We start from the raw sequence: 27,627 nt of genomic DNA, 5'->3' as shown, positions 1-27,627 counted from the left end.
CACAGTATCCCATGGCCTGTAATGCAACTTACTTCCTGCCTTGACCTTGGAGATTGAGCACAGCCCAGCAGACTTAGAAGTAAGCAAATTAGAAACAGTACTTATGCACCAGAGCTGAATCCCTGTGTGACCCTGGTCCCGTTTTGATTTTAAACTTTGCTCCCTCCTGCAAGGGCTCAAGTGTGCTTGGCTGGGAGAAGAAGGAGGTAGAAGGGGCCCTGGAGAAGGGGACCCGCTGGCTATATGTCCTGGTATCATGTGGGGAGCCTAGAAACATCCCCTAATAACTAAGCATCCCCACCTCCCCAGAAGCCTGAACCCCCTGGGTGGAACAAAGACACATTGAAGGAAGAAACTCTGGGGGAGCAGGTGGGAGCTCCTGTCTAGGAGCAGACAGGATTCTCAAGTGCTGGGGTGACATTAGCGGGTTTGGGAAAACCGCCTTGGGGGCTTCTTTTTCAATCCCCTAAGCAGAAGGTAACATTTACTCATTGAATTCAGGTTAAATTACCATATTAATTATTCAACAGACTTAATGCCATCAAACCAGAACCTGGGTACCGGATCCAAGGGGAACCAGAAACAAAATCAATGGGTCCAAAGACATTGGCTACTAATGAATAATTGACTCTCCATCCTTGAAGTCTGATGGTACAAGAACAAACAGCTTGTAAGATATCCAGAGGACACAATGGAGAGATAGATAGACATGCAGATAGGGAGATAACGAGAGAGAAAAAGACACAGATGGACTGATGGACAGACAAATGAGCAGACAGATGGACAGACACACATGTACATATAGATGAATGGGTAGATGGACAGGGAGATGGGGTCTGAGTGATTCCAGTTATGTTTGTGTCCTGAGACACCCCCCCCCCCGCCCCTTTTATGGCCATCATCCTGTGCCCGGGAGTCACAGCACTAATCCTATTTAAAATGGCTACAATTTCACACGTCTTTCAGTGTGACCTGTGGGAGGGCTGGCCCCAGTGTACCCAGCACAGGTTTTAAGTTGCCTATTTATATCCAAATCAATTCTAAGTGGGTTGCAAGCCTGGCTTAATCGAATCTGTCGTCCTTCATACACAGAGATGAGACACCTGACCCCTGTCCTTGGAGGAGGCCGGGCCTCCCCAGGGAGTCCAATGCCTTCTGCTCCTGGTCAAGGAGCTGACGGCAGCCTGGTGGAATGCACAGCTTGGAGCAGCTGAGGAAGCATGCTGAGTCCTCTGCCCTTCCCTGACCACCGGCATGCTTATGAATCGGCCATAGTGTCGAGAGCCAGTCTGTCCTGAGTGTCCCGTCTCCTGCTGTGTGATGTCCAGTGGCTGCCTCTGGTAGTCAGACCCTTTGTAAAGAGCCCTGGGAAGGAGGGGCACCTGCTGCCATGCAGGCTGAATGAGCAACACTGGCTTTTCTGAGAGAAAGTTTCTCTCCCCGAGGTTAGACAGCCCCGGCCTACAGTGGCCAGCTCTGGGAGCCTCTTGGGAACTCTGAGCTCTGGGGTCTCAGAAGCCCCAGGAAGTCCATCTGCACCTCTCCTCCTCTGGTTCTCCAGTTTTCTGAGTTCTAACTCATGCTGAAAGGCAAGAGATTGCCAAAGCGGGAAAACTTCCCTACTTCCCTACCAGGCTCGGGCCCTGGAAGATGGTTTCTCAGCTCAGAGACAAAAGCTTGCCTCACCGTCCTTTGTGGTGGCCTCCATATCCCATTCTGCTCCACACAGACCTCCCACATGCCGCAATGCGATGGGGCAGTGACCTGTGACCTCCTGCCCTTGTGGTCACAGAGGGTTTTGCAGGCCCCTTCTGTTCTGGGTTGGCTTCTCACAGCTCTCTTTTGTCCCGGGGACCTGGCCTTGACCTCGTCATGTTCTTTCTCGGCTCTCGCCTCCCTCCTGCCCTCTTTTGACAAAGCTCTCTGAGTTTGTGTCAAGCCTAGAACTGGTCTCTGCGGGTCATGGCATGACAATCGGTGGAGCCCTGGCCTAGGACCTAGGGCTGGTTGGTGGTCTAGGGCCCAGACCCATGCATGCCAGGCTGTGGAAAGGGCTGAGAGCGTCCTGTCTTTGTCTCCACTCTTTCCATCTCTCTCCTCATCACTTCTTACTCAGGCTATCCTGAGGTACCATCCTCTGTCCTAATGAGTGTAGAGAATGGGAAAGACAACATTTGCAACTTCTGAAATAGTCAGGTATGTGCTTGGGATGCAGAGTCCTGGGTTCAAAGCCCATGCCTGCCAGCACTCTGCATGGCCTTCTGGCAAGCCTCTCTTACATACTTCCTACGTGTAAAGTGAGGGTAGCTAGCAACTAACCATTGCCTGGGCTCCAGAGAGCTGTAGGGGGTCAACTGATGTCAGGAGTGATAATGATAAAAGCTACAGGTGGCAGTTACCCTAGCAACAGGGCTCCACAAAGCTGATGAACGCTAGCCCTGCTTTCTCACCAACAGTTTGTGGCTCAGGTGACCCTCGGCATCTAGAGGGCACATTAGACCTGATGTGTCCTGTGGAAGTTGGAGACCAGCACCTTAGCAGCCGAAGGTGATGGGCAGATCTGGAGATCCTGGAAGAGCCTCCTTCCCTGGGCTCACTCTGCCTGAGCAAAGGCTGACTGGGTCGGCAGGCTTCAAAGCTGTGTCTTCACCTCCTCCCATCTGGCAGCTTCCAGATACCCTTGTCCATTTCCCTAGGGTACTATGATGGAACCACCCAGCCGGGACAGAGTGTAAGCTGTGCACATGGAAGGGCTACAGAGTGGGATGGGAGAGATACTGACTGGAAGTTGGGGGACATAGCCTGGGAGTTTGAATCTGCAGAATGGGAGAACCCACCCTGCCATAACCCAGGGCTTGAATGGGTAGCTGTGTTTTGAGTTTTAGGGACCCAGCAGCTTGCAGAAACAGTAGGCCTGGAGTACCATAGTATGACACCATCTCCCAGGTCAGGATCTTCATCAACTACAGTGGGCAGGAGACCATTGCCTAGCATGGCTTACCCTCTGCAGCCCTGCTTATACTATGACCCTTACAGGGGAGCCTCCAGGAAATACAAAGCATGACAGGTCCCTCCTACCTGCCTTGGTGGCAGAAAAGCAGGGAGAGCAGTGAGCAGCAGAGGGTGCTGGGAGTGTGTAGAGCCCTGAGAGGAAGCTGGAAGCAGTCAGCAGGGAGCCTGGACTGTGTGGCCCCAGGAAGAAGGTTGCAGTTCCCCTCACCTCCTTGGGACACATAGGCTCCTGGAAATTGTACTGGGGGGACAGTCTGAGGATAGTGCTTTTGAGGAGCACTGACCCCAGTCCCTTGACTCAGGATAGGTTTATACATGCAAGGACATCTGCAAGTTCTTCTCTCTCAGTATCAGCCCTAGTAGCCAGCCAGAGACCCTGTGCATCCCAGCCCCCAACAAGCTGCCCTCCCTCCTGGGCATGCATTGAGTCATACCACTGACCTTTTATTGCAGGTGTGGGCGGGTGAGGAGCTCTGAAGTGGGGCAAGGCAGGAGCCCCTCTTGGTCAGGCCCGAGGCAGCAGCTGTGTCTGGCCCACCCCTCACTCAGCGATGGATACAGACAAGGGTCTGGGGCAGTAGAACCACAGGAGGGAGGCACCTGGATCCTGAATGAGCCTCTCCCACAAAGCCACATCTGGCCTTGCTTTGAACTGTTCAGCAGAAGGAAGTCAGTCCCACCACGCTGAGCTGCTGAGCCCTGGGCTCCACCACAACGCATGCCAGCCTGTTCTGCCTTGGTTGTCCTACAGTCCAAGAATCCTCATCATCCTTCACACATTGAGCAGTGAGTTGGTTGGAATGAGGAACGGTGGCCACGGACTTGCCGTAATAGCACTGCCCATTTCCTGTGTGGTGTGATACTCTGTGGCTTCACCATAACCACAGCGAATGTTGTTATATCCATTGTACAGGCAAGGAAACTGAGTCACAGAGAAGCCTTCAGGAACTACCTAAGAGGATGGCCATCTGGCATCAGGGGCTGTGGTGGAGCTGAGGCCGGCTCTGCCCACCTCAGAATGTGTTCTCAGCCTTTGCGGGAATCCTGTCTATAGCTCTTTCTCTAATATGCACCCATAAGCTGTTCATGCAGCTGCACTGGGTGGGATTGTTAGCAAATGGGGCAGAGCCAGGTGACCCCACAGTGGAATAGTGGGGAGAAAGTGACATAGGCAGTCCTAGAATGTAGACTGTGCTGCCAGTCCCTAGAGGGCAACAGGACACCATGTGAAGAGCTGAGGACCTGGAGTGGGGTACATCCCTGGGAGGGGGGCACAGCCTGAGGAGCTGGCGGGCTGTGGAACAGCTAGGTACAGTTTGGATCTTGGGATCAGGAGAGCAGAAGGGACCGACCACAGTGAGACCATCTTGCTGATATAACACACTCTTCCAAGCTACCCTTCCCGGGTGTCCTCCTGCATCCAGGCCCCTGAGCCCTGAGCTCTGCCCCTGGGTAAGGGCCAGGATGGTGAAGTCAGGAGCAAGAGGAAATGGCATGATGGAGGACAGCTGAGTTTCCTGTTCTAGGGACGCAGCTAGATCCTGCACAGACCCCATCCCACGTTGGACATAGGCAGAGAACAATGTGGCTCAGGCAGGCCATGCTGTTCACAGCCCCAGGAGTGGTACGATCTGCAGTCAGCTCAGCCATAGGCTGGATGGGAAAGGATCAAGGTCATTCTGAGCCTTAGCTCACCCACTGCAGGCCTCTCTTTTTTCCTGGGAGTTGTGCTGGGGACCCCTGTGATGCTGTCTGTAGTTACAGCACATTGCACAGCACAAAGTAGCTCTCTCCAGCTGCTGGCCCCTTTCCCTCCTCCCCTCCCCCCACCCCCGGGTGTTTCTGAACACCTGGGCCAGCTGGGCTTTGGTCTGGGGCAGTGGCTTAAGGACAATCAATGGCTCCAGTAATTGCTACTTCCCAGCCAGGGCAGTGATGAATGGAGCCGGCACCATGCGGGTCTGGGATCAATATCGTAATATCTTCATACACAGAAGGACGGTGAGGGAAGAAAGCAGGTTCTTGCGGACGTCCCTGGGAGTCTGTGGAGCTGGAGGCTTGGCTGCAGGGCTGATGGGTGTGTTGAACAGCTGAGCCAGGTTATGGATAGGAGGAAGCGGTTCTTGCAGACCTTGGGATTCTGTGACGGGGGTGTAGAGGGCATGAGAAGACCTATGCATGAAGCTGCAGGGCGCAGCCCGCCCTTAGAAAGCCACTGAGGATCTCTGCTGCCCCCAGCATCTAGCTGCTCTTTGACATTTCGGGCACCTCTGGCAAGGCAGTGACGTATTTGCCACCTCACAGAGAAGGAAACAAATGGCCCCATTTCCTGGCTCTTCCTGTGAGCAATGTGCCTTTCTTTAAGAAGCATCCCCGGCTCCTCCTGTTTGCTCAGGTGGGTTGCTCATTTATTCACATCCATCACCTGTAAGGAGACGCTGGTGCTTACAGTCTGCAGATACCAGGGACTGCTCCCAGACAGTGGCATGCTGTTGTTACCCACATTGGGCTGAAGATGGGGTGCTAGGGTGAAGGAACCCTGGAACCCTGTGGAGCAGCACAGGCTGCCGTCTACCTGATAGTATGACACCATTTAATGAGGGTACAGTCTGCAACCCAGGACAGTAACCCACCTGAGGAGAGTAAGTATGTTACAAACTTGAGAGAAATGCATTTGATTATCCCGATCCATCGACTGTGAGAGGTAATGGGCTTGGTGACTTGTTTATAAAAACTTTTGACAGTTTGTGGAAAAAGAAGGAGAATGATAATGTTCCCAGCATCTCTGGGTACATTGGCAAAGGAAAAAGATGAGCTCCGTGATAAAAATTAACCAACTTCTAGCATCTCAGAGTATGGTGAAGGACAGCAGTGAACTCAGTAAAAAGATTGACCTGTTCCAGATATGCACAAACAGTCTAAAGGTTATTAAGTGTGCCCTGGAAGAGAATCCGCTCTCCAGCAGCCACTGAGCTCAAGTTGCAGAAAATCAAATGGAAGCCCTTGTTAAAAGGTTGGCTGAATTGCAGTGAGAATTTAAGTCCCAGCCTCAGAGGGCAGTTGTTGGTGGCCAAAGTAAGGGCATTAACTGATAAAGAGTTGGATCCAATAACTCGGGATGGGGCTGCGTGGGAGGACCCTATTGAAACGGAGAGCTCTGAACCCTCAGATTCTCAAGGGTTTATCTCATCTAAGGAGTCTCTCTACCCTTGAGAAGAAGTACTCCCACACCACCCCCTGAAATATTGCCTTTTCTGCTTTTGACCAAGGAAATGAATCCTTCATTGTCTGCTAAACCAGCAGTGACTTTCTCTGAAGGAGATGCTAGGGAAGACAATATCGATGTCCCTCAGGGCCCACCAATAGTTTCTCTGGACCTATAGCCAGACTCAAGGCTAAGCAGGCTCCCAGGGGGGAGGCAGAAAGTGTGGTCCGTGAGGAGGTGTGCTACACTACTAAAGCGTTAGTGAGTTTGCTCATTCATTCAAGCAGAAATCCGGAGAATATGTGTGGGAATGGATTTACTTTAAGGGTGTGGTGAATAATGGTGGAAGGACCTAAAAACTGGATTCGGCTGAGTTTATTGATGTGGGCCCACTGAGTGGAGAGTCTCGGTTTCATATAAGAGCTTCCACAATTAAAAAAAAAGGTGTCAAAAGTTTATTGGAATAATTGGCTGAAGCATTCATCAAAAGATACTCTACTGAAAAGGAGTTGGAGATGCCTGATATCCCCTGGCTTAGTGTTGATGAAGGGATTTGAAGGCTCAGGGAAATTTCATTGCTAGACTGGGTAGCTCCACTGTGCCAAATCTAATCCTCCACAATGGGAAGGCCCAGAAGACATGCCCTTTACTAACCCTATAAGACACAAAATGGTGAGAGGGTGTCTTAGGGATTCCACTGCTGATACAAAACACCGGGACCAAAAGGCAAGTTGGGAAGGAAAGGGTTTATTTCAGCTTACAGTTCCATATTGCTGCTCATCATCGAAGGAGGTCAGGGCAGGAACCTGGAGGCAGGAGTTGATGCAGAGGCCATGGAGGGGTGCTGCTTAGTGGCTTGCTCCCCATGGCTTGCTCGGCCTGCTTTCTTATAGAACCCAGAACCACCAGCCCAGGGATGGCACCACCCACAATGGGCTGGACCCTCTATCAATTAGTAATTAAGAAAATGCCTTGCAGCTGGATCTCATGGAGGCATTTTCTCAGTTGAGGTTCCCTCCTTTCAGATGACTCGAGCTTGTGTCAAGTTGATAGACCAGCCAGCACAGAGGGACACCAGCACATTTGAAAGGCTTTGTGGTAGCTCTTTTCCTTGAATCAGACCTTAGGGTTGGAGTCACTGCTGCTCAGTTGGATGAATTAAATGCAATGAATTTAATTGGGCCCCAAAGTAGTAGGGGCCAGGTGGCAGCACTGAATCGCCAAAGGCAAGGTGATTGTAGTTATTGTAATGGGCAGCCCAGACAAAGTAATGCCCATAATGGCCTGACCCATAATGGGCAGCACAGGCAAAATGATTTTTATGGTGGCATGACTCATATGGACCTTTGGTACTGACTAATCAATCATGGTGTTTCCAGGCATGAAAGAGATAAGAAGCCTACTGCATTTTTGTTTGATCTGTATAAGTGGAAAAATTCTCAAACCAATGATAGGCTACCCTGGATCCTGGCAAAAGGGAATCTTGGCCCATGAACCGATTTCCAGACTTGAGCCAGTTTGCAGACCCAGAACCCTTGAATGAAGGGATGGCTAGATTCCCTCAAGAAAGGACCTTGATAAAATACCTAAGAGTTTTAATGTTAGCCTTTCTCCAGTCCTTCCTCGGAAGGGTCCTATAGCCTTCTGCAAGCATAACTGACACTGGGGTAAAGGAGTCTAGCGGATATTAGTTCTGAATTGATGCTGATTCCAGGAGACCCCAAAAAACACCATGGCCCTCCAGTTAAAGCAGGAGCTTATTGGAGGCCAGGTGATTACTGGAGTTTTGGCTGAAGCCTGGCTCACACTAGGTCCAGTGGATCCCAGAACTCATCTTGTGGTTATTTTCCCAGTCCCAGAATGTATAGTTGGGATAGATATACTTAGAAGTTGGCAGAATTCTCACATTGGTTCCCTGACCTGTGGAGTGAGGAGGGCTATTGTGGTTGGAAAGGCCAAATGGAAGACTTTAGAGTTGTCTCTGCCAGGGAAAATAGTGAATCAAAACAACATTGCATCCCTGGAGGAACTTCAGGAATTAGTGCCACCATCAAGGACTTGAAAGATGCCAGGGGTGGTGGTTCCCACCACATCTCCATTTAACTCTTCTATCGGGCCAGTGCTGAAGACAGATGAATTATGGAGAATGGCAGTTGACTATCAAAAACTCAATCAACTAGTGATTCCAATTGCAGTTGCTGTACCAGATGTGGTGTCTTCACTTAAGCAGATTAATACATCTGGTGGTACTGGTATGCATCTATGGATCTAGCAAATGTCTTTTTCTTGGTACCTGTCCGTGAGGACCACCAGAAGCCTTGCTTTCAGTTGGCAAGGCCAGCAGTACACCTTTACAGTATTATCTCAAGGGTATTTTAACTCTCCATCCCTGTGTCATAGCTTAGTTAGAAGGGATGTCCATCATCTGTCTCTCCCACACAAATACCACATTGGCTCACTATGTGATGCTGTTATTCAACTTGGACCAAGAAATCAGGACGTAGCAACCACTTTGGACTTGTTGGTAACACATATGCACATCAGAAGACGGGAAATTAATTCAACCAAAGTTCAAGAGCTTTCTTCCTCAGTGAAATTCTTAGGAGTCCTGTAGTGTGGGACATGCAAAGATATTCCATCTAAGGTGAAGGATAAGTTATTGCACTTGGTCCTTCCCACCACTGTGGTGGTAATCTAATTGTACTGAAATGTGATTTTGATTGTATGTTAATAAATAAAGTTGCCCGGGGGTTAGAGCTATTAGAGCCCTAGCAAGAGTGTGGCGGTGGTGGCACACGCCTTTAATCCCATAGATCTCTATGTGTTCAGGGATACAGCCAGCATTGGAGACATATGCCTTTAAGACCTAGGGGGCTGTACATTCAGACAGTGACGAGGCAGTCATGTGTTTGGTTTACAACCAATGAGAAGGCAGAATGACTGGAAAATCGACTTACAGACAGGAAGTAGCTCTCTTTCTGGAAGCTGGGACACCGCAGGCGGAAGGGTGAGATTTTAGCTCTGAGCTCTGACCTCTCGGCTTTCTCCTTTACATTGTTTCTGTGTTTCTTATTTAATAAGACGGTTAGTTACATCTATACACCACCAAGAAAAAAAGCACAACATTTAGTGGGTCTGTTTGGATTCTGGATTCAGCACATTCCTCACCTGGGTGTGGGGCCTGGGACAGGAGAAGGCTCTTCTGCTAGGCAGGCTGCTCTACCACTTGAACCATATGATCCAGCAGACCTGATGGTAATTGAGGTGTCAGTGGCAGATAGGGATGCTGTTTGGAGCCTTTGGCAGGTCCCTATAGGTAAATCACAGAAGAGACCTTCCGGGTTTTGGAGCAAGACTCTACTACCATCTGGAGATGACTATTCTCCCTTTGAGAGACAGCTCTTGGCCTGCTATTGGGCCTAAGTGGAAACTGAATGTTTGACAATGGGCCACCAAGTTACCATGTGACCTGGACTGCTCATCATGCACTGGGTGTTATCTGACCCACCAAGTCATAGAGGAGGATGTGTATAGTAGCAATCCATTAACAAATGTAAGATATATATATATATATATGCATGCGTGCATGGGTGTGTGTGTATGTGTGTGTGTGTGTGTGTGAGAGAGAGAGAGAGACAGAGACAGAGACAGAGACAGAGATCAGGCCTAAGCATGAAGACACAAGCAAGTTACATAAAAAAGTTGCCCGAATGCCTATGGTTTCCACTCCAGTTACAATGCCGTCTACTGCTAAGCATGCTCCTATAACCTCACAGGGTGTTTCTTATGATTGGTTTACTGAGAAAGAGAAGACTATGGCCTGGTTTACTGATGGTTCTGCACACTATGTAGGCAACCCAAGAAGGTGACAGCTGCACCATTACAGCCCCTTTCTGGGACAACCCTGAAAGTCACCAGCAAAGGGAAATCTTCACAGTGGGCAGAACTTTGGGCAGTACACATGGTCATGCATTTTGTTTGGAAGGAGAAATGGCCAGATGTGCAATTGTTCACTGATTCATGAGCTGTAGCCAATGGATTGGCTGGATGGTCAAGGACTTGGAAAGAGCATGATTGGAAAATTGATGAGAAAGATATCTAGGGTAGAAATATGTGGATGAATCTCTCCAAATGGGTGAAGGATGTGAAGATATTTGTATCCCATGTAAATGCTCATCAAAAGGTGACTTCAGCAGAAGAGGAGTTTAATAATCGAGTAGATGGGATGAACAGTTCTGTGGACAGTCAGCCTCTTTCCCCAGCCATCCATGTCATTGCCCTGAACAAAGTGGTCAATGGTGGCAGAGATGGAGGTTATGTATGGGCTTGACAACATGGACTGCCACTCACCAAGGTTGACCTGGCTACAGCTGCTGCTGAGTGCCAGATCTGGCAGCAGCAGAGACCACATATATAGCATCATTCCCTGGAGTGACCGATCAGTGACCTGGTGGCAGGTTGACTACATTGGCCTACTTCCTCTGTGGAAAGGACAATGCTTCATCCTTACTGGAGTAGATACTTATTCTGGTTATGGATTTGCCTTTCCTGTGTGTAATGCTTCTGCCAAAACCATCATCCATGGACGCACAGAATGCCTTATCCACTGTCAAGGTATTCCACACAGTATTGCTTTGGACCAAGGAACTCATCTCACGGCCAGAGAAAGTACAACAGTGGCCCACGATCATGGGAATCCACTGCTCTTACTATGTTTCCACCATTCCGAAGCAGCTGGCCTGATAGAAAGATGGAATGGCCTTTTGAAGACACAGTTACAGTGCCAATTAGGTGGCAGCAGCCTGGAGGGCTGGGGCAGGGGTCTCCAGAAGGTGGTATATGCTTTCAATCAGCATCCAATATATGGTTTGATTTCTCCCATAGCTAGGATCCTCAGACCTAAGAATGAGTGTAAAAGGGAATAGTTCCACTCACTATCACCCCTAGGGACCCGCTAGGAAATTTTGCTTGCTGTTCCCACAACCTTAAGTTCTGCTGGCCTAGAAGTTTTGGTTCCAGAGTGGGGAGTGCTCCTACCGGGAACCCCAACAAACATTCCACTGAACTGGAAGCTCAGACTCTCCCAGTCGACTTTGGGCTTCTGATGCCCTTAAGCCAATAGGCAAAGGAAGGTATAACCCTGTTAGGAGGAGTGATTGATCTAGATTACCAAGGAGAAACTGAATTGCTTCTCCACAATGGAGGTAAGAAAGATTATGTCTGGAGTGCAGGAGATCCTTTCGGGCGTCTCTTGGTGCTACCATGTCCTCTGATTAAAGTCAATGGGAAACTACAACAAGCTCATCCAGGCAGGATGACAAACGGCGCAGACTCTTCAAGAATGAAGATGTGGGTCACTCTTCTAGAAAAACCTGCTGTGGTTCTTTCTGAGGGTGGAGGAAATACAGAATGGGTGGTAGAGGACTGTAGTTCTAAACAGCCGCTGAGGCCATGTGACTAGTTGCAGAAACAAGGATTATAATTGGCATGAGCGTTTCCATCCTATTTTGTTAAGCATGTGTTTGTACAGATATCTGTGTTTTCTTTCCTCCATCTTTATCATGTAATGTAACGTCAATTAAGAGAACATCAGTGGTTATCACCTTTAAGTTTGAGATACTAAAAGAATATGTCTCTCAAGGGACATCCTATTCTAAATTTATAGTGTGTTTGGGGTTGCATGAGGGATAGTTATATCATGTTAGGGATAATTATAACCTGGTTAAATATATAATGTATTTGTGATTATACATGGGATAGTTATGTCAGGTATAATGATGCCCTGGTTATTGTTTTCATGTGGAAATTAAGCATGATATAAGGAGATACGATTGTGTGTCAAACTGACGGGGGTGGACTTGTCATGGCTGTGTTGGTTGTCCACTTGACTGCATCTGGAATTAACTAAACCCCAAGCAGCTGGGTATACCTGTGAGGGACTTTTTTTCTCAATTAAATCATTTAAAATAGGAAGGACTTTAATCTGGATCTTTTGTGGTGGGAAGATCCACCTCTAATCTCAAGGCCACACCTTTGCTGATGCCCATGCTGTCATTGGACTATGAAGTCACCATCTTTGAACCCGGACCTAGCTGCATAGAGGCTTAGACAGCATCCTGGACCGAGGCCCAAAACACATTGGCTGAGCAGGTGGGGGTAGGGAACGGATCCCTCCAGGTTTCCAGACCTCAAGCTAGTGCTGCCCGGTGCACAGGAAAGAAAAAGGAAGTGAGAGAGAACCCAGAAAGGGGACTAGTAAAGTGTCTCTCCTAACTTGGTCCCTCTGATCCAGGTTCTTCCTCTACTAGATCCTCAGTCCCCTCCTTTGCCTTTGCCTGGGCCTCACCCCTTCCAAAGCAGAGTCCTCCAAGGAGCAGCAGCAAATATCCCCTCCAAAGTCAGATCTGGCATATAGTGGCTCACTGGCATCACCTCTGATGCCATGGTGGTGAGGCTGGGGCTACAGAGCAGCCTCTAGGAATCAAACATTCTCTTTGGGCCCAAAGGCATGCTGGACAAACCTAGCCAGAGCACAGACACATCAGCCAGCCTCCTCATGCCCCAAGGGCTGCAAAAGTTTCCAACAAGTGTCCAGATTTGAGACTTTCATTGATTTTTGTCCAGTTTTCTTAATACTTCACCCTTGTGTGAGCAATGTCTTTAGTCTATGGCTCCAGCATCACCGTGTGCCGATCACAGGGACTCTGACCCTTAGACTAGATCCCAAGCACTGATGCTTTCTTTGCTAGAGGCCTGGGGCAAGGGTGGCTCAGTCTCCAACAGACCTATGGTTGGGCTGATCCTGAACTTGGCACCTTTGCCAGGGAACAGATCCATCCCTGAAAGGCTTGGCCTAAGTCTGGCCCAGGACACAGTGCTTCTGGTCTCCACAGAGCATGGACTAGGGATCAATAGTTTCCCTTCCAGAACTTCTCAGAGCTCGTGCTCAGAAGACATCCCTGCCGGTATTGCAGTCAAGTCCCTCCTGTGTATCATCTCAGTTTGTTGACTGCAGCAGTGGCCAAAGCCTTCCTGAGTTTTACATGCACAGCTGGTCTGTAGGCCCTGGCTTCTTGGTTCTGGGCTCCACTCCCATGCTCCAGGAGTGCTTTGTATCCACTTCGACACAGGCCATGGTCTGCCAACTGCTGACTGTATGACATCCTAAGATGCAGACCAATCCCTGCCTCTGTGTACAGCATCTCTTCCCACCAACCAGGTAGAACAGAGGGCAGGCATTCTTGCCATTGGCTCATCTGTGATCCAAGAGAGGAAGTCACATACACACTGGGACTCAACTGTCAGCATCCATCAGACAACTGGATACTGTTCTGTCTCCACTATTGGCTCTGCCAGCTGTTGGAAAAAAACAGATGTTCTCCAGCTGAGGCCCTGAGCAGTGAGTGACAGGTGCCCAGGAGGGCCTGTGCTTAGAACTGCCAGAGTGGTCATTTCTGATTTGCTGTGGTGTTTTGGGTCTCCAGAATGATGGCATGATGGGAGTATTCCTGCCTGGCTGCTGGCCACCTCTGTCTCACATAGGCAGACCCACCTAGAGTCCAGTTTTGCAGAAGCTAGGTTTAGAGCCATGGATCTGGGTTCAGGGATTCTCCCAGGGATCGCTCCTGTCCTTTGACTTCCAGAAAGCATAGGGAGCTCCTCAGGGAATAAGTGCAGGACAGCAGAGAACCTGGAGAGAGCTGACAAGGAGGACAGGAAGGTGGACAGAGGAGTCAGTGAGTCAGTACATCTCAGGAGACCTCTGAGCACAATGCCACTTGGACGGCTGAGGATGTGTTTGGGGGATATCTGAGGAATTGTTGCAAAGGCCTCTTGTGAAATGGGGGTGCCGGGGAGTCTGGCAGTCCTCATGGACTCATGAACTTCCTTATTTCATACTCACGATGTTCTTCAAACAGACTCAGACTCAGCAAGAGGTTGGCTTCCCAGGCCTGTGCTGGTGAGATCCTGCCCAGGGGCAGAAGGTGAACTAATGCCTGATGGCTGACCACAGCAGCTAGGTCAGTCACAGGCCACGATTCTGTGTCATATCATGACTACATACACACACTCAGCTCTGCCTCAGAGGGGCAGTGCCCTCACACTTTGGCCCTCAGCCTCAGGGCCACTCAGCCTGTCCACTCCACCATGTATACACACCTCAGATGTGGGAGCCAGAGCTGATCTCTGGTGGCCTGGAGAAGACAGACCATGCAGGCCTGGGTAGATTGAGGCTGAGCCCACATGGACGGAGAGACGGCTTTGCCTGATGTTTGGAGTGAAGGAACCGCCGGTGTCCTGGACTGGAGATTTCTGCAGCTTCTCTGCCTACCCCACCCTCAGCACTGGTGTGCCTGTCTTTCATCTATCAGGACACATTGTCTCCAGGTGCTCTGCCTGCTCCCTGTAACCAAGCATCTTCCTCAGACTTATACATGTGGGTCCAGATGAGTCCCGGACTGATGTACACAGAATTTCAGGGCAAGGAACCCCATTGCCTAACACCTAGGTAGCATCTACCTTCACAGAGCATGCCCATATGTCATATAGCATCAGAGCCTCCAGGCTTCCAGTGGGGAAAGGGAGGTACCTCAGACCAGGTACCTAAGTAGGAGCAAGTAAGAGTCAAACTCAGGGCTCAGGAATTCCAAACCAAGTTGCAGGCCTGGCTGCCAGGTCAGCCATTTGACCCTTGGACCTTTACAGAGTCGTTCCCATCCCAGCCTGTCCAGACCACCCTCCATGGTCATCCATGACTGTGCCCTGCTCCAGCCCCTCAGGGACACATCTAGGGGGAGGTGGGTACTCCTCAGTGTTTCTGGAGTGCCCTGCCTTGCTAGAGGCAGAGCTGCTGGGCATTAATCAAGGCAAGAGGTCACTCCTGTGTGCTCAGGTCTGGTAGCAGGGTCTGGAACCTTTTCCCCTCTGTCACCAACAGCCAGCAGAATGCTAGGCAGTCTAAAGGGAGATAAGCCGGGCGAGTCCCTGGGGAGCTAGACTCTTGCCTGTTTAGTCCGTGAGGTCTCCTGGTCCTGATGGGAGCCTTGCTAGGGCACAGACATGCAGGTGGGGAACTGTATGGTTATTGGGAAAGGATGCTGGAGCAGTTCCCATCCCAGCTCTATTGCTGGCCGCCAGGGTCTGCAGCAGGTGTGCCCTTCCCCCAGCCTGGGGAGCTGTACTGTGTATCCTGGAACCCCGCCTGGCGCTGAGTCAGCACGTGGCACATGCCAGAGAGTGTTGTGCCTACTGCAGGGTCTTCCGGGAAGGGTCCGGTGGCCCGTTTGTTAATCTGATTTCGGAGTGCCCCTGTAATTAGGGCGGGCCTGCAGAAAATTGTTCAGAACAGAAGACCAGCATTCCAAAATCAAGTCGGGGGGGGGGGGGGGGCGGGATTCCCGTGGAAGCAGCTTGGTTCCTACAAATGGCAGGCTGTTGTTTAGATTTGTTTGGGAAACCTATCTGGTTCCACCTGCATGTCTAGGAAGGCCTCCCCATCTGCCCCGCCCCAAATAATCTCATCCCAGAGGCGCCATTGAGGACTGCATACTGTGCGACTAGGCCAGCCTAGTATGCTTTGTACAGAAGTCCCTGCCGTGGGGCCTGGAGGGACAGGGTTGGCTCAGCCCCTTTTCTTGGTTGAGGAATACATATGGAGGTGATGGGCAAACACTAAGCCATAAGACCTCCAATTCCAGCTGTTGCCTCTGAGCAAAGCCAGGTGACAGAGTCCCTGGCTTCACAGGCGGAAGGGAGTCAATACTATCTCGGTCACCTCAAGATCCAAGTTCCAAAAAGCTGCCAATAGTGGCAAGCTCACCATTCCATGGAAGCCTTCCCCTCAAGGGTGTGGATTCCAGGAAGGGCTTCCTTTGTGGGGCATCAACTTCCTGTGGCCTCAGGCACCATGTTCCGTTGATCTGGGAAATGTAGGCTGTGAGAGAGATAGACAGCCCTGGTCCCAGTGGTGCAGTATGCTTGGATGCCTTGGTAGGTGGCTGGTGCTCATTGCTCATGGCCCTTTGAATGGCACAAAGTTTATCCATTTCCTTCATGAATGTGCTAAATGAGGCCGTGACATTCTGGGCATGGCAGGGAGACAGATGGCCCTGGATGGCTCCTGTAGACAGGAACTTGAAGCTCCAGAGTCCCTTCCACCCCACCTCCAATGTTCACCAGGCCCACACTATGTGCCAGCCCCACTCTGTACCAAGTGTCTTCATACAGCCCCCTTGGTTCTCTCAGGGCTGAGACGCGGCCTTGAGAAGGAGGACCAGCACCTCCCCAAACCTGGGAAGAGCACCTGCTTGCCCGTCACCACGGCTGCCTGGGTAGTGGAGCTGCACTTTTCCTCCAGCATTTTCTGGAAATCCTCACACAAGCATCCAGACACCGACGGCCTTGCAGAACTCAGCTGACTCTGCTTTATCCCCCTGCTGGATAAAGATCATCCAGGTCAGGGCTCTGAGGGGAGGAGCTAAGGCTCAGGTGGGTTGAGTGACCCTGCCTACAGTCACACTGTTGGCTCCAGCCAGACTCGACCCCAAATCAGCCAGGCACAGAACCTGGCCACCTGCCATCTGTCTGCCCTGCATCATCTCCCAGGCCCAAGAGGGGCATGCCAATCATAGCTCCTCATCATTTTTTTTTAAATGCTGGGGGCCACTCACTATTTGAAAGGGATGACACCACCTGTTCCTTGATACAGAACACACTGACATTTCTGCAGCAAAACATAAGATGTTCAGTTCTGCTTAAGTCTGTTAAGGGCACCAGCAACCTTGTGCCAGGCCAGGGCAGAGTTTGTCCCCAGATAAGTAGAGCTGTAGATGTGATGTGGAAGGGGCTTAGCCTACCCTTTAGGGGCGGAAGGGCATGTGGAGGTCCGTGAGTCCCAGGGCGGCTAGTGGACCTGTCTGTGGCCACAGGACTCAAGCCTGCTCTGAACTTCAATGCCATTCAGAATCTGTACCAAATTTACTTTAACTACCGCATGAAGTTGAAAGTGTTTAAAAAAGTGCTTAATTCATTGGAGTGAAGGCATCTGGGCCCTGGTAGGGCTGGGGCACAAGATTATGACTGGGTCCATCACTGATTACCCACCTGCTTCATGAGGGTGCCAGTCTTCAGCAGAGCCAGGACATGTCTCCGTGTCAATGTATAGGTGTGTCGGTGTGCAGTTTGAATGGCATGTGGATGCACACATGTATGTCTTTGCAAGCATGTGGGAGGGGGATGGGAGTAGGCAGATGTGTCACTGCACAGATATGTATTTATATGTGGGTGTGCATATTTTGATTGTTCAAGCAGGTGTGCATAGTTTGAGGGTGTGCAGGAGTGCGATGTGTAGATGTGGGTGGGGATGTGCAGGAGTGGGCATGTGCCCCAACGCTGCTGTACCACACTCTACTGTACCTCAGTTTCCTTATCTGAGAATCAACAGCACCCCAATAGCTGTGGAGCGTTGGGTGCATGATAGTCTCATCTCAGCTGAGCCAGGCCATCTCATCTCCACCTGCCATGGACAGGGATGGGCTGGAGACCTGGGCCTGGGCAGCCTGGGGTTCTGGTGAACCTGAGTTCTGTCTCCTATGAGCTTGTTCTGTCTCTAAGGAAGACATCTTCCCTGGGACCCATCACCTACCCCTTGCCCTGTGACTAAGATAGGTGGGTCTTGGGAGTCTGAAGATAGCAGATGTGTCCCCTGCCTGGGCCTGTGATGGCTGTAGTGGTCTGTTGAGTCACGTGTCTTTGAGAAAGGTTTTGCATAGATGAAGCTGGACAATTATTCCTGTTTCATTAAGTGCCACTTAATTATTAAAAAATTAACGAGCCTTTTCAACTGTGTGAGACACATCTGATTACATAGACACTTGAAGTCAATAAATATCTTTAGAGAGCCAATTACTGCCTAATTAAGGGCCTGCACTGATGACAGGCAGCCGCTACTCATGGATCAGATGCCAGAGACATCCTGGTGGCAGGCAGGAACGTGGGCAGCTCGTGGGTGTTGGTGACTAGCCCCTCCATGGGATGTGGGACACCCTTGGGGGAACCTCCCCTGTCCTGACTTTATCACCCCTGGGAAAACTTTGCTGGTCAGAGGACTCTATCCATTCTATCTTCTGCCCTGATTTGACCTTTACTGACCTCAGCTGCCTCTGTTCCTCCAATGAGAACATGTCCCCCATTCAGCTGAGATGCCTGGGACCAGGCCGTCTCTCCAGGTTCTCTGGACACTTGACTGTGTCCTTCTGTCTCCCTCTCTGGGACAGTGTCATCTAGAAGGATCCAGGAGGTAGAAAAGGCTGAGCGCCCTGCCCCTCCACACATTGGGTACTGACTGGTCACTTGCACAATGACAATATGAAGTCAGGGCCGTGGCGAGCCTGGACCTGTGTGGCTGGAGACTCAGCATGGGAGCCTGCTGGCTCTGAGGCATATTTCCTCTTCTCATGCCAAAGAGCATGGAAGACAACAGGAACCCTCCTGTTCTTTCCTTGAAGGATGGTGGGCCTGGGCAGGCTAGGCTGGGGCAGTGCTGTGTGTGTGACAGGAGAGGTTGAAGGCCAGGGGCAAATTGATGGGGTAGTTAAAATGCCTATCAGTGTGGGCCTGCCAGTCCCCTTCTCCCCTGTGTAAAGGCAGGTCCATGGAGGTGGGAGTAGCGCTCTGGGAGGGGTCAGGGGAAGTGGGAGACTGAGGAGCTCTAATGAGCAGCTACAGCTATTCAAACACCAGCGTTGGGCAGGGACAGCACATTCTGGTCACTCCAGCAGGCTCTCTAGTGTGTGGTCACAACCTTGGCGGGTGGGCCTCCTTGACCCCTTACTGGGCTGTGACCTGCCTCTCGGCATGCTGCCTCTGGACTCCCCATACTAGACATGTGTTTGTGTGTCCCATAGTGACCTACTGCAACACGCTCATCCGTCTTCTGTGAGCATTTGGGAACTTCCTTTCCCTCAACCCCAAGCCCATTGGGCCGGTAGATCAGTGGAGCAGCCCTGGCCTTGCTCATTGGGTCCTCAGCTAGACCTTAGAGTAGCTGCTACCCTGGCATCTCTCACCTTTCCACCCACCCAGCACCAACTCTCCAACCTGTCCCTGTTCCGGGAAGGATCCTCAGTGTGTCCCCAGCCTACAAAATAGGCGTGGTGCTCCTCCCCATGGCATATGGGCGCTCTGGTTCTGAACCATGTGGCCCCCATGGTTCACCAGCTTCCTCTCTTCCTCTCTTCCCTTGCACCCCCATACTAGCAACACAATACTCCATACACAATACACTATGTAAATGAACAAACCATGGGGTATAACTCCCATGAGCCTTTGCACTGCTAGTCCATTTCCTTGACCACCTTTATGCAAAGGGCAAACTCCTATTCATCCTTCCTAACCCTGGCTGCGGCATTACTGCCTGTGGCTAAGGGGTCCTTGGGCTTCTCTAGGGGACTAACTCCCTGCCCTGCACTTTGACCTCATTGCTAACTCTGCACCTAGTGGCCTGCATGCATCCCTCCTCCACCACAGCAGGAGATCTAGAAGGCAGAGCCTTTGCTTCCTTTGTCCTGACACCTGCTCAGTACACTCACCAAGGTTGACCTGTCTGGGGCAGCTGGTTTGGGACTGTTCCTCACTCACCACAACCATAGAAGTGAAGTCCGGGCAGCACCCATGAACCAGGACCAGGCTGGTACCTTTCAGGGAACAGAACAGTGCATCTTGAGACTGGAGCAAGTCCCATAGGGCAGCCCCTTCCGTGTTCATCTTCTTTCTTACTTGTGCTAATGATGAGCTTTTGCCCTATCGTCCAGCTTCCCAAGCAGAGGATGCTGCATGTAGTGGTTCAGTGACTTGCATCATGCTCACTCCACACGTTGGGAGACAAAGACACAGAGGGGCTAGGCCACTGGTCCCAGGTCACATAGCGGCAGGTGGAGGAGCTGGTACTCTGTCAGAAGAAGCCAAGTTAACCCTTGTGTCACAGGGCTCCCAACAATGAGGCACTTGCTGCAGTTCTGAGAATGTCCAGCAGGTGTCCTGGTTTACACTGCAGGGATGGAATCCCAGATAGGATTCGGGCCAGTGTTGAGTTAGTGGAGGAATAGAAAGTGCAAAGGCCCTGGGGTGGGCAAGCATGGGTAACTTGGAAAAGTGAGCCCACAGCCACCCTAGCAGAGGAGTTGAGGGTGCGTCAGACAATATGGGGCCTCGGGATGGGCATGGCAAGGATATGGGAGGCTAGTGGAAGCGATGGCCCCAGTGTGGTCCTCCCCTTGCTGAAAAGAGTAGGAAGAGACCTGTCCTCTCTCCTCCTCCAGGAAGTCCCCCCAACCTCTCCCACTTTTTCCAAGAGGAAGAGGTCACTAGTTTTTCATGGTGGCCTCTGGCAGCTGCCAGCAATTTGTCCTTGTATCCCTGCTTGGCTGTTCTATCCCAGACACAGGATGAAACATGGGTCCGATTCCTGGCTGCAAATCCAGACCCTGCCTACTGCTGTGTGGCTGTGAGTAGGGGCCCTACCCTCTCTGAGCCTTCCCGACTGCAGAGGAAGGAGGGAAGTTTTGAGGCTCCACTTGCTTTTCCCTGCATGGAGAAGGCAAAGCCACCAGGCAGCTGGCACGAGGGTGGACCTGAGAGTCTGGGGTGGGCCTAGTCATGGTTGTCTGGGTAGAGGCCCTGGTTTGCAATGTTTGAGGGTGACTGCTGGGAATCTACTTGCTAGTGGATTTTGAGTCTTAGGGGTAAAAGTCTCATTAGAAACTTTCAAGATTCCTTTGACCTTCCCCAAGGCTGCAGTAATTGCCAGGGAGAGAAGACTCTGCTGTGGATATCGCTCTGTACAAATAAAATGCTGATTGGCCAGTAGCCAGGCAGGAAGTATAGGCAGGACAAGCAGAGAAGAGAATTCTGGGAACAGGAAGGCTGAGTCAGGAGATGCTGCCAGCCGCCGCCATGAGTACCAACATGTAAGATACAGGTAAGCCATGTGGTAAGGTATAGATTTATAGAAACGGGTTAATTTAAGATGTAAGAACTAGATAGTAAGAAGCCTGAGCCATTAGGCCAAACAGTTTAAATAATATAAGTCTCTGTGTGTTTACTCGGTTGGGTCTGAGTGGCTGCGGGACTGGCGGGTGAGAGACCTGACCGCGGGCCAGGCAGGACTGGAGAAGCCACAAGACTCCAGCGGAAGTCTTGCTAAACTGGCAGCCAGAGAGCTCCAGGGATCCTCCTGCCTCTGCCCCCCCCCCCCCGCCCCTCCATAGAGCACTGGGGTTACAGGCACACACAGTCAGGAGTGCTAGGGATTCACACTCAGTGTCTCATGCTTGCTTAGACACTTCCCACTGAGCAGTCTCCCCAGCCCTGGACACACTGAGGATTCCAGTTCTTTGTTCTATGTGAGTGTGTGCCACAGTGTCGTGTGCGGAAGTCAGAGGACAGCTCTATGCAGTCTGTCCTCTCCGACCTTCAAATGGGTTGCAGAGACTGAACTTCGGTCCCCAGGCAGGCATGGCAAGGGCTTTACTGGCCAAGCACCTCCTCAGCTTTTTTTTTTTTTTAAAGAAATATTCATGTGAGCCCCAGGCTGATGCACACCATGTCTGTAGCCTGTGCTACCTCTGATGGCCATGATGGTGCCCGTGGTCTGTGCTGTGGCTGAGAGCTGTGTTGATGTTCGTGGTCTGTGCTGTCACAGGAGGCCATGTAGAAGTTCATGACCCATGCTGCCGCTGACTGTAAAGGACAAGGGACCTTCTTTCCCATTGCTATCAATGACTACAGACTCACAGTGGAGAATGAGAGACATAAGTCTTCTGTGACAACCTCTGCCCCAAGAAACAGTCTCAACAGGAAGCCATTAAAGAGAACTCTTAAAGACTGTGATAGGGATCCTGAAGTGTATCTCTTCACAATTGATGGATTCTGGCAGGGCGTGGGATTGGGGAAGGATTCCATTTTCTTTAAGGGACTGGCCACTGGGAATTTGACCATGTTCCAGTGAGTATGTAGACTATGTGGAGGAGTTTTTTTGTTTGTTTGTTTGTTTTGTTCTGTTTTGTGTTTTCTGTTGTTTTTTTTTTTCCTTTGAGGGGGAAGTCACAAGAGTGGGGGTGGACCTGGGAGGACTGGGAAGTAAATGGGACCAGAGTGCATTATGTGATACTCCCAAATAATCCAGAAAAATACTATGTTGGGAAAAAAATTAGAAAGAGCACAAAAAGGAAGGAAAGCTAATGATTACCGTAAGATTAACAATATATTATATGATTATATATTCGATACGCGACAATGCTAAGCCACCCCACAGGTAGCGTGTCAATGACTCCTATCACAGCTGTGACAAGACCCCTGGTAAAAGGAATATAAGGAGAGAAAGGTTTGTAACTAGAGTTTTCCTGGTCCTGCCTGGCCCACAGTCAGGACAAATCTCGCTCACCCACCAGTCCCCCAGTCGCTTAGACCCAGCCAAGTAAACACACAGAGAATTATATTGCTTACAAACTGTATGGCCGCAGCAGGTTTCTTGTTATCTAGTTCTCATATCTTAAATTAACCCATTTCTATTAATCTATAAGTTGCCACGTGGCTGGTGGCTTACTGGTACCTTAACATCTTCTCATGGCAGTGGCTGGCAGTGTCTCTCTGCCTCAGCCTTCCACTTCCCACAGTTCTCTCTGCTAATCCCGCCTATACTTCCTGCCTGGCTACTGGCCAATCAGTGTTTTATTGATCAATCAATCATCCACAGCAAGGGTTTATTTGGCTCACAGGTTGAGGGTGCAGTCCAGCACACATAGAGCTGTGGTGGGGAGTACAGCTCTTGCTGTGGCAGCTAGAGTGTGAAGCAGCTGGTCACCACCACCACCACCACCACCACGGTCAGGAAGCAGAGAGAGGTGGATCCTGGTGCTCAGCTCTCAACTCGTTTTCTTCTTTTTATTCATTCTGTGACCACAGCCCATGTGATGGCGCTGCCAACATTCAAGACAGTCCTCCCTCTTCAGTTAAATCTCTCTGGAAATGCCCCTACAGACACACCCATTGGGGCGTTTTTTATGGTGACTCTAAATCGGTCATAAACTGATAATCTGGAGTCACTGTCACAGGCAGCCCAGGATGGTCTGTTGGCAGACTTGCCACTGCTGTGGTTTGCCTCTACACGCACCATTACTCCCTATTTCCTCTTGGTTATCTTACGGAGCAGGGGTCAGCAAAGCACCGGCAGCAGGCTGTTTTTGTAAATAAAGCTTTATTGGCACATGGCCATGCCGTTTGTTGACACGTTCAATATGGCGACTTTCACGCAGGGCTGAGAGTGGAGTGGGTGCTGGTAGCATACCATCTGGCCTGTGAAACTCAAAATATCCACTCTGCCACAGCCAGAAAGTGCTTGCTGACCTCTATTCTACATCAGCTGGAGCTAGGGGACGACGTGTGTTGTTTTACCTGCATTAATTTTGCTCTATGCTGTGTAACTGCAAGCTTGTCCAAACAGCTGCATACGTGTCTCAGAGTCTGTCAGCAAGAAGGTTGCCTCAGGTTGGTTTGTCTGAGAGTCTGTTTTTCACAAGCTCTTCATTTTCCCAAATAAAACTTTCTCTAATGAGCCTTGATACATTGTCCCACCAACCCTACCCCCAAGCATTAATAATGATTAGCTCTGGGCCCATCTGTGTATCACTTATACTCGGTCCATCCCCCAATTCATACACCTTCCCTAACTTTAAATATGTATGTCTACAGAAGCTAACGGCCACATAAAAACCCCAAGACAACACACAGCATCATGAGTGAAAAGTGGGCGCTACTCCCTCAGCATTACAAACACCCAGGCAGGACCAACCTTCCCCAGCTGGGGCCTCAGGCTCACTCCACCTGTGAAGGATGTTCTGAAGGACTTGGTCTACAGTTTTCCTTTTTCGGCACTTCAGAGAGCCGTTTGGTCAGCCTCTTGCCCATGTGGCTCCCATGGGAAGTCTGCCGTGTTGTATTCTTTGTTCTTTGATAGGTAAGTGTTTTTCCTCTGGCCATTTTCAACATTTCCCTTTTCTTTTTTGATAGTCAGAAATTGAGGTGAGCAGAAGTTGGGGTATTTGAAGCGGGAGAGGGACAGATGGGCCAGCTTATCTAGTTTCTGTAACGTATGAAAAACAAGGCGTGGCTGGTGACTTTTCCCCACATTTCTGCTCCGTTCTTCTGTCTCTTTCTCTTACGGGCTTCTGATCGTGCATGCAGTAGAGACTCAGTGCAGCACACAGCTCCTGCATGCTGTCACGTCTCACCCTCCTCTTTGCTCCCATGTTATCGCCATGCTTTATTTTGGGGGGAAGCTTTGCAGATACATTTCTCAGCTTGTTGACTTTTTTCTGCTGATAGAGTCCCCACCACAGAGCCGATAAAGTTTTACAATGAGATTTTGATTTTCTTTCATGGAAGACTTTGTTGAACTTATTTTGGAATAATTTTGCATTTAGAGAGAAATTCCGGAGGGAGTGTCTGCATGGCTTTCCCCCAGCTTCTCCTCTGTCAGATGTTGGCAGACCTGCCCTGTAAATGCCTGGTGATGAATGCTATGCTATGAGCAGTCTCTGCTGGACTTTGGCTCTGGCCACTGATGCAGAAGGCCTTCCACAGATGATTGCAAAACAGGCCAGGGACCGTTAACACAAAACCATCCATACAGCCAAGGGGTGGTGGTGGTGGTGGTGGTGGCGGCGGCGGCGGCGGCGGCGGCGGCGGCGGCGGCGCCGCCCGCCTTTAATCCCAGCACTCCAGAGGCAGAGGCAGTCAGATCTCTGTGAATTCAAGGCCAGCCTGGGCTACAGAGTGAGTTCTAGGACAGGCTCCAAAGCTACACAGAGAAACTCTGTCTTGAAAAACCAAAAAAATAAAAAAATAAAAATAAAAAATAAATAAATAAAATAAAACTATCGATAAACCATACAAACAGGCCAGGCAGGACTCTGCCATCCCATCCTGACATGATCATCTCAGCATTTCAGATGATTATGATGACCACTATACTTTGGAATCGCCCGATAATATCACATAGCCATGAATGTTGTAGAATCTACAAGATCCACATCAGATTCAGCTAGATGCTGAGTTTCCTTTGTGTGTCCTCTGTCTATTCACACCTCTCAGTGGCCCTTGGCTGTCATTTCTCTCTGGTGTCTCCACCCAGCTGCCTTAAGAGGGGAACAGATTCAAGAACTATACTGAAATCACTGTGGACTCCACTGGAAGAATCACAGAATTAGTAGATTTTTGGGGAGAGAGACTTTCAGTTCATGTGAATATCTTACATCTCATGAGTCTGCTTGCTGATTTCACTGTCATCTGTGGACCTCACAGGAAGTTGCGCAATGTTTTCCATCTGTGTCTATACTTTGGAATTCTTTGTGATGTGTTCCCTCTCCATGTCCTTATTTATCCAGTCTTTTACCTGTGTCAGTATAGACTCAGGGACAGTCATTTTGTACATTGGGTTTTAATCCTCGGCTATGTTCATTACATATCTTGCTGCTCAAATTGTTCCAGTGTTGGCAGCCTCCAGCCCTTCCAGGCTGATTGCATTTGGCAGCCTCTTGGCATGGCTCACTGTCATCTATCTTTCATGTAGCCATCCTCTATCATCACTGATTTATCCATATATTATCTGTCTACCTATCTACAATCTATCATCTATGTATCTGTCAGTCTATCAATGCATTCTATCTATTCATTCATCTGTCTGTCTGTCTATATCTATCCATCTATCATCTGTCTATCTTCTATGTATGTACTTACCTATCATCTGTCTAGCTCTTGATCTATCATCTATCACCATATAACTATCTGTGATGGTTGGTGGTAATCTAGAATCACCTGAGAGGTGGGCCTCTGGGCATGCCTAGGGGGATTATTTCGATTATGTTAATTGAGGTGGGAGATGTTCCCATTGTGGATGGCATCACTTCCCATCTGGGATTCTAGACTGCGTAAATGGAGAGAGGGAGCTGAGCAGTGACATTCATTTAATTGCTCTTTTCTTCCTGACTGTGGAAATGAGGAGACCAGCTGCTTCAGCCTCCTGACACCTGGACTTCCTGCCATGATAGACTATTCCTTGGAAGGGTGAGCTAAAATAAGCCACTTCTCCCTTAAGTTGCTTTTGACAGAGTATTTTTATCACAGCCACGTAAAAAGAAACCAGGTTAGGACACTCTTCATCTATCCATTATCTATCTATCTATCTATCTATCTATCTATCTATCTATCTATCTATCTATCTATCTATCTATCTATCTATCTATCCTTCTTTCTTTCTATCTATCTATCTTCCCTTCTATCTATCTATCTATCTATCTATCTATCTATCTATCTATCTATCATCTACCCATCTATCCATTATCATGGAGCTATCATCTATCACCATCTTACCATCTGTTTGTTCCTAGTGATAATTATCAACTCAACAGGACCTAGACTCACCTGGGACATGGGCCTCTGGGTGCCTGTGTTTGATTATATCAGTGGAGATGGGAAGGCCCAGCTTATTTATGAGTGAGACCATTCCCTGGCCAGCGATCCTGGACTGTGTAACTAGAGAAGGGGAGCTGGGCAGCAGCATGCATTGCTCTCTTCTTTTGGCTGTGGATACAACATGAACATCTGCCTCAAGCTTCTGATGCATTTACTTCCCTGCAATGATGGACAGTACCCTACAGTGAGCTACAAGTGAGCCTTTTCTCCCCTAGGTTGCTTTTGTTAGAATATTTTATTATCATAGCATAAGTGTAAGGAAGGCAGCATCCATTGTCTATCTATGTATCTATATAGCCATGTATATATGTATGTATGTATTTATGTATTTCTCATCTATATATTTACTTATTATCTATCTGTCTGTCTATATATTCATCCAACTGGAACTTCAGGCTCATTATATAGTTCCTCTGTTCCAACCCAAGCATCATCCACTTCTCTGGGGAGGCTGGTGATAATGTTTAGAAGCCAAGATCTGGGCATTGTGTGAGCTTGTTGTCCTGCACTATCCCTCCTTCTGGGGCCTCTCAAGGGCAGTACTAGGAATCCTGTGCATCTATAGTAATCTGCACATGGGCACATTTCTTCCCACAGTCCTGCGTGAAACTCTGTGTGTGAGTGACGATGAATAGGCTGTCATGCCCTGTCCTGAGTGCAGTTGCCTATAGGTTGGTGTTTCTTTCTCTTTTGTTGGTAAGTCATCACTAGCTCTGCCTTACCTCCTGCTCTCTGTGCTTCACCCCCCCTCTCCCTCAAAAGCCTTCCTCCACCAGACTAGCTCCACCAGCTGGGGGACCCAGATGTCCAGACACAGGTGTCTGCTGAGGACATTTCAGATTCAAACCAAAGATGTCCCTGTTCACATTTTTGCGCATTTT

This window comes from Peromyscus maniculatus, chromosome 20 (assembly GCF_049852395.1).
Source record: "Peromyscus maniculatus bairdii isolate BWxNUB_F1_BW_parent chromosome 20, HU_Pman_BW_mat_3.1, whole genome shotgun sequence".
NCBI lineage: Eukaryota > Metazoa > Chordata > Mammalia > Rodentia > Cricetidae > Peromyscus > Peromyscus maniculatus.
This window is presented reverse-complemented; position numbering follows the sequence as displayed.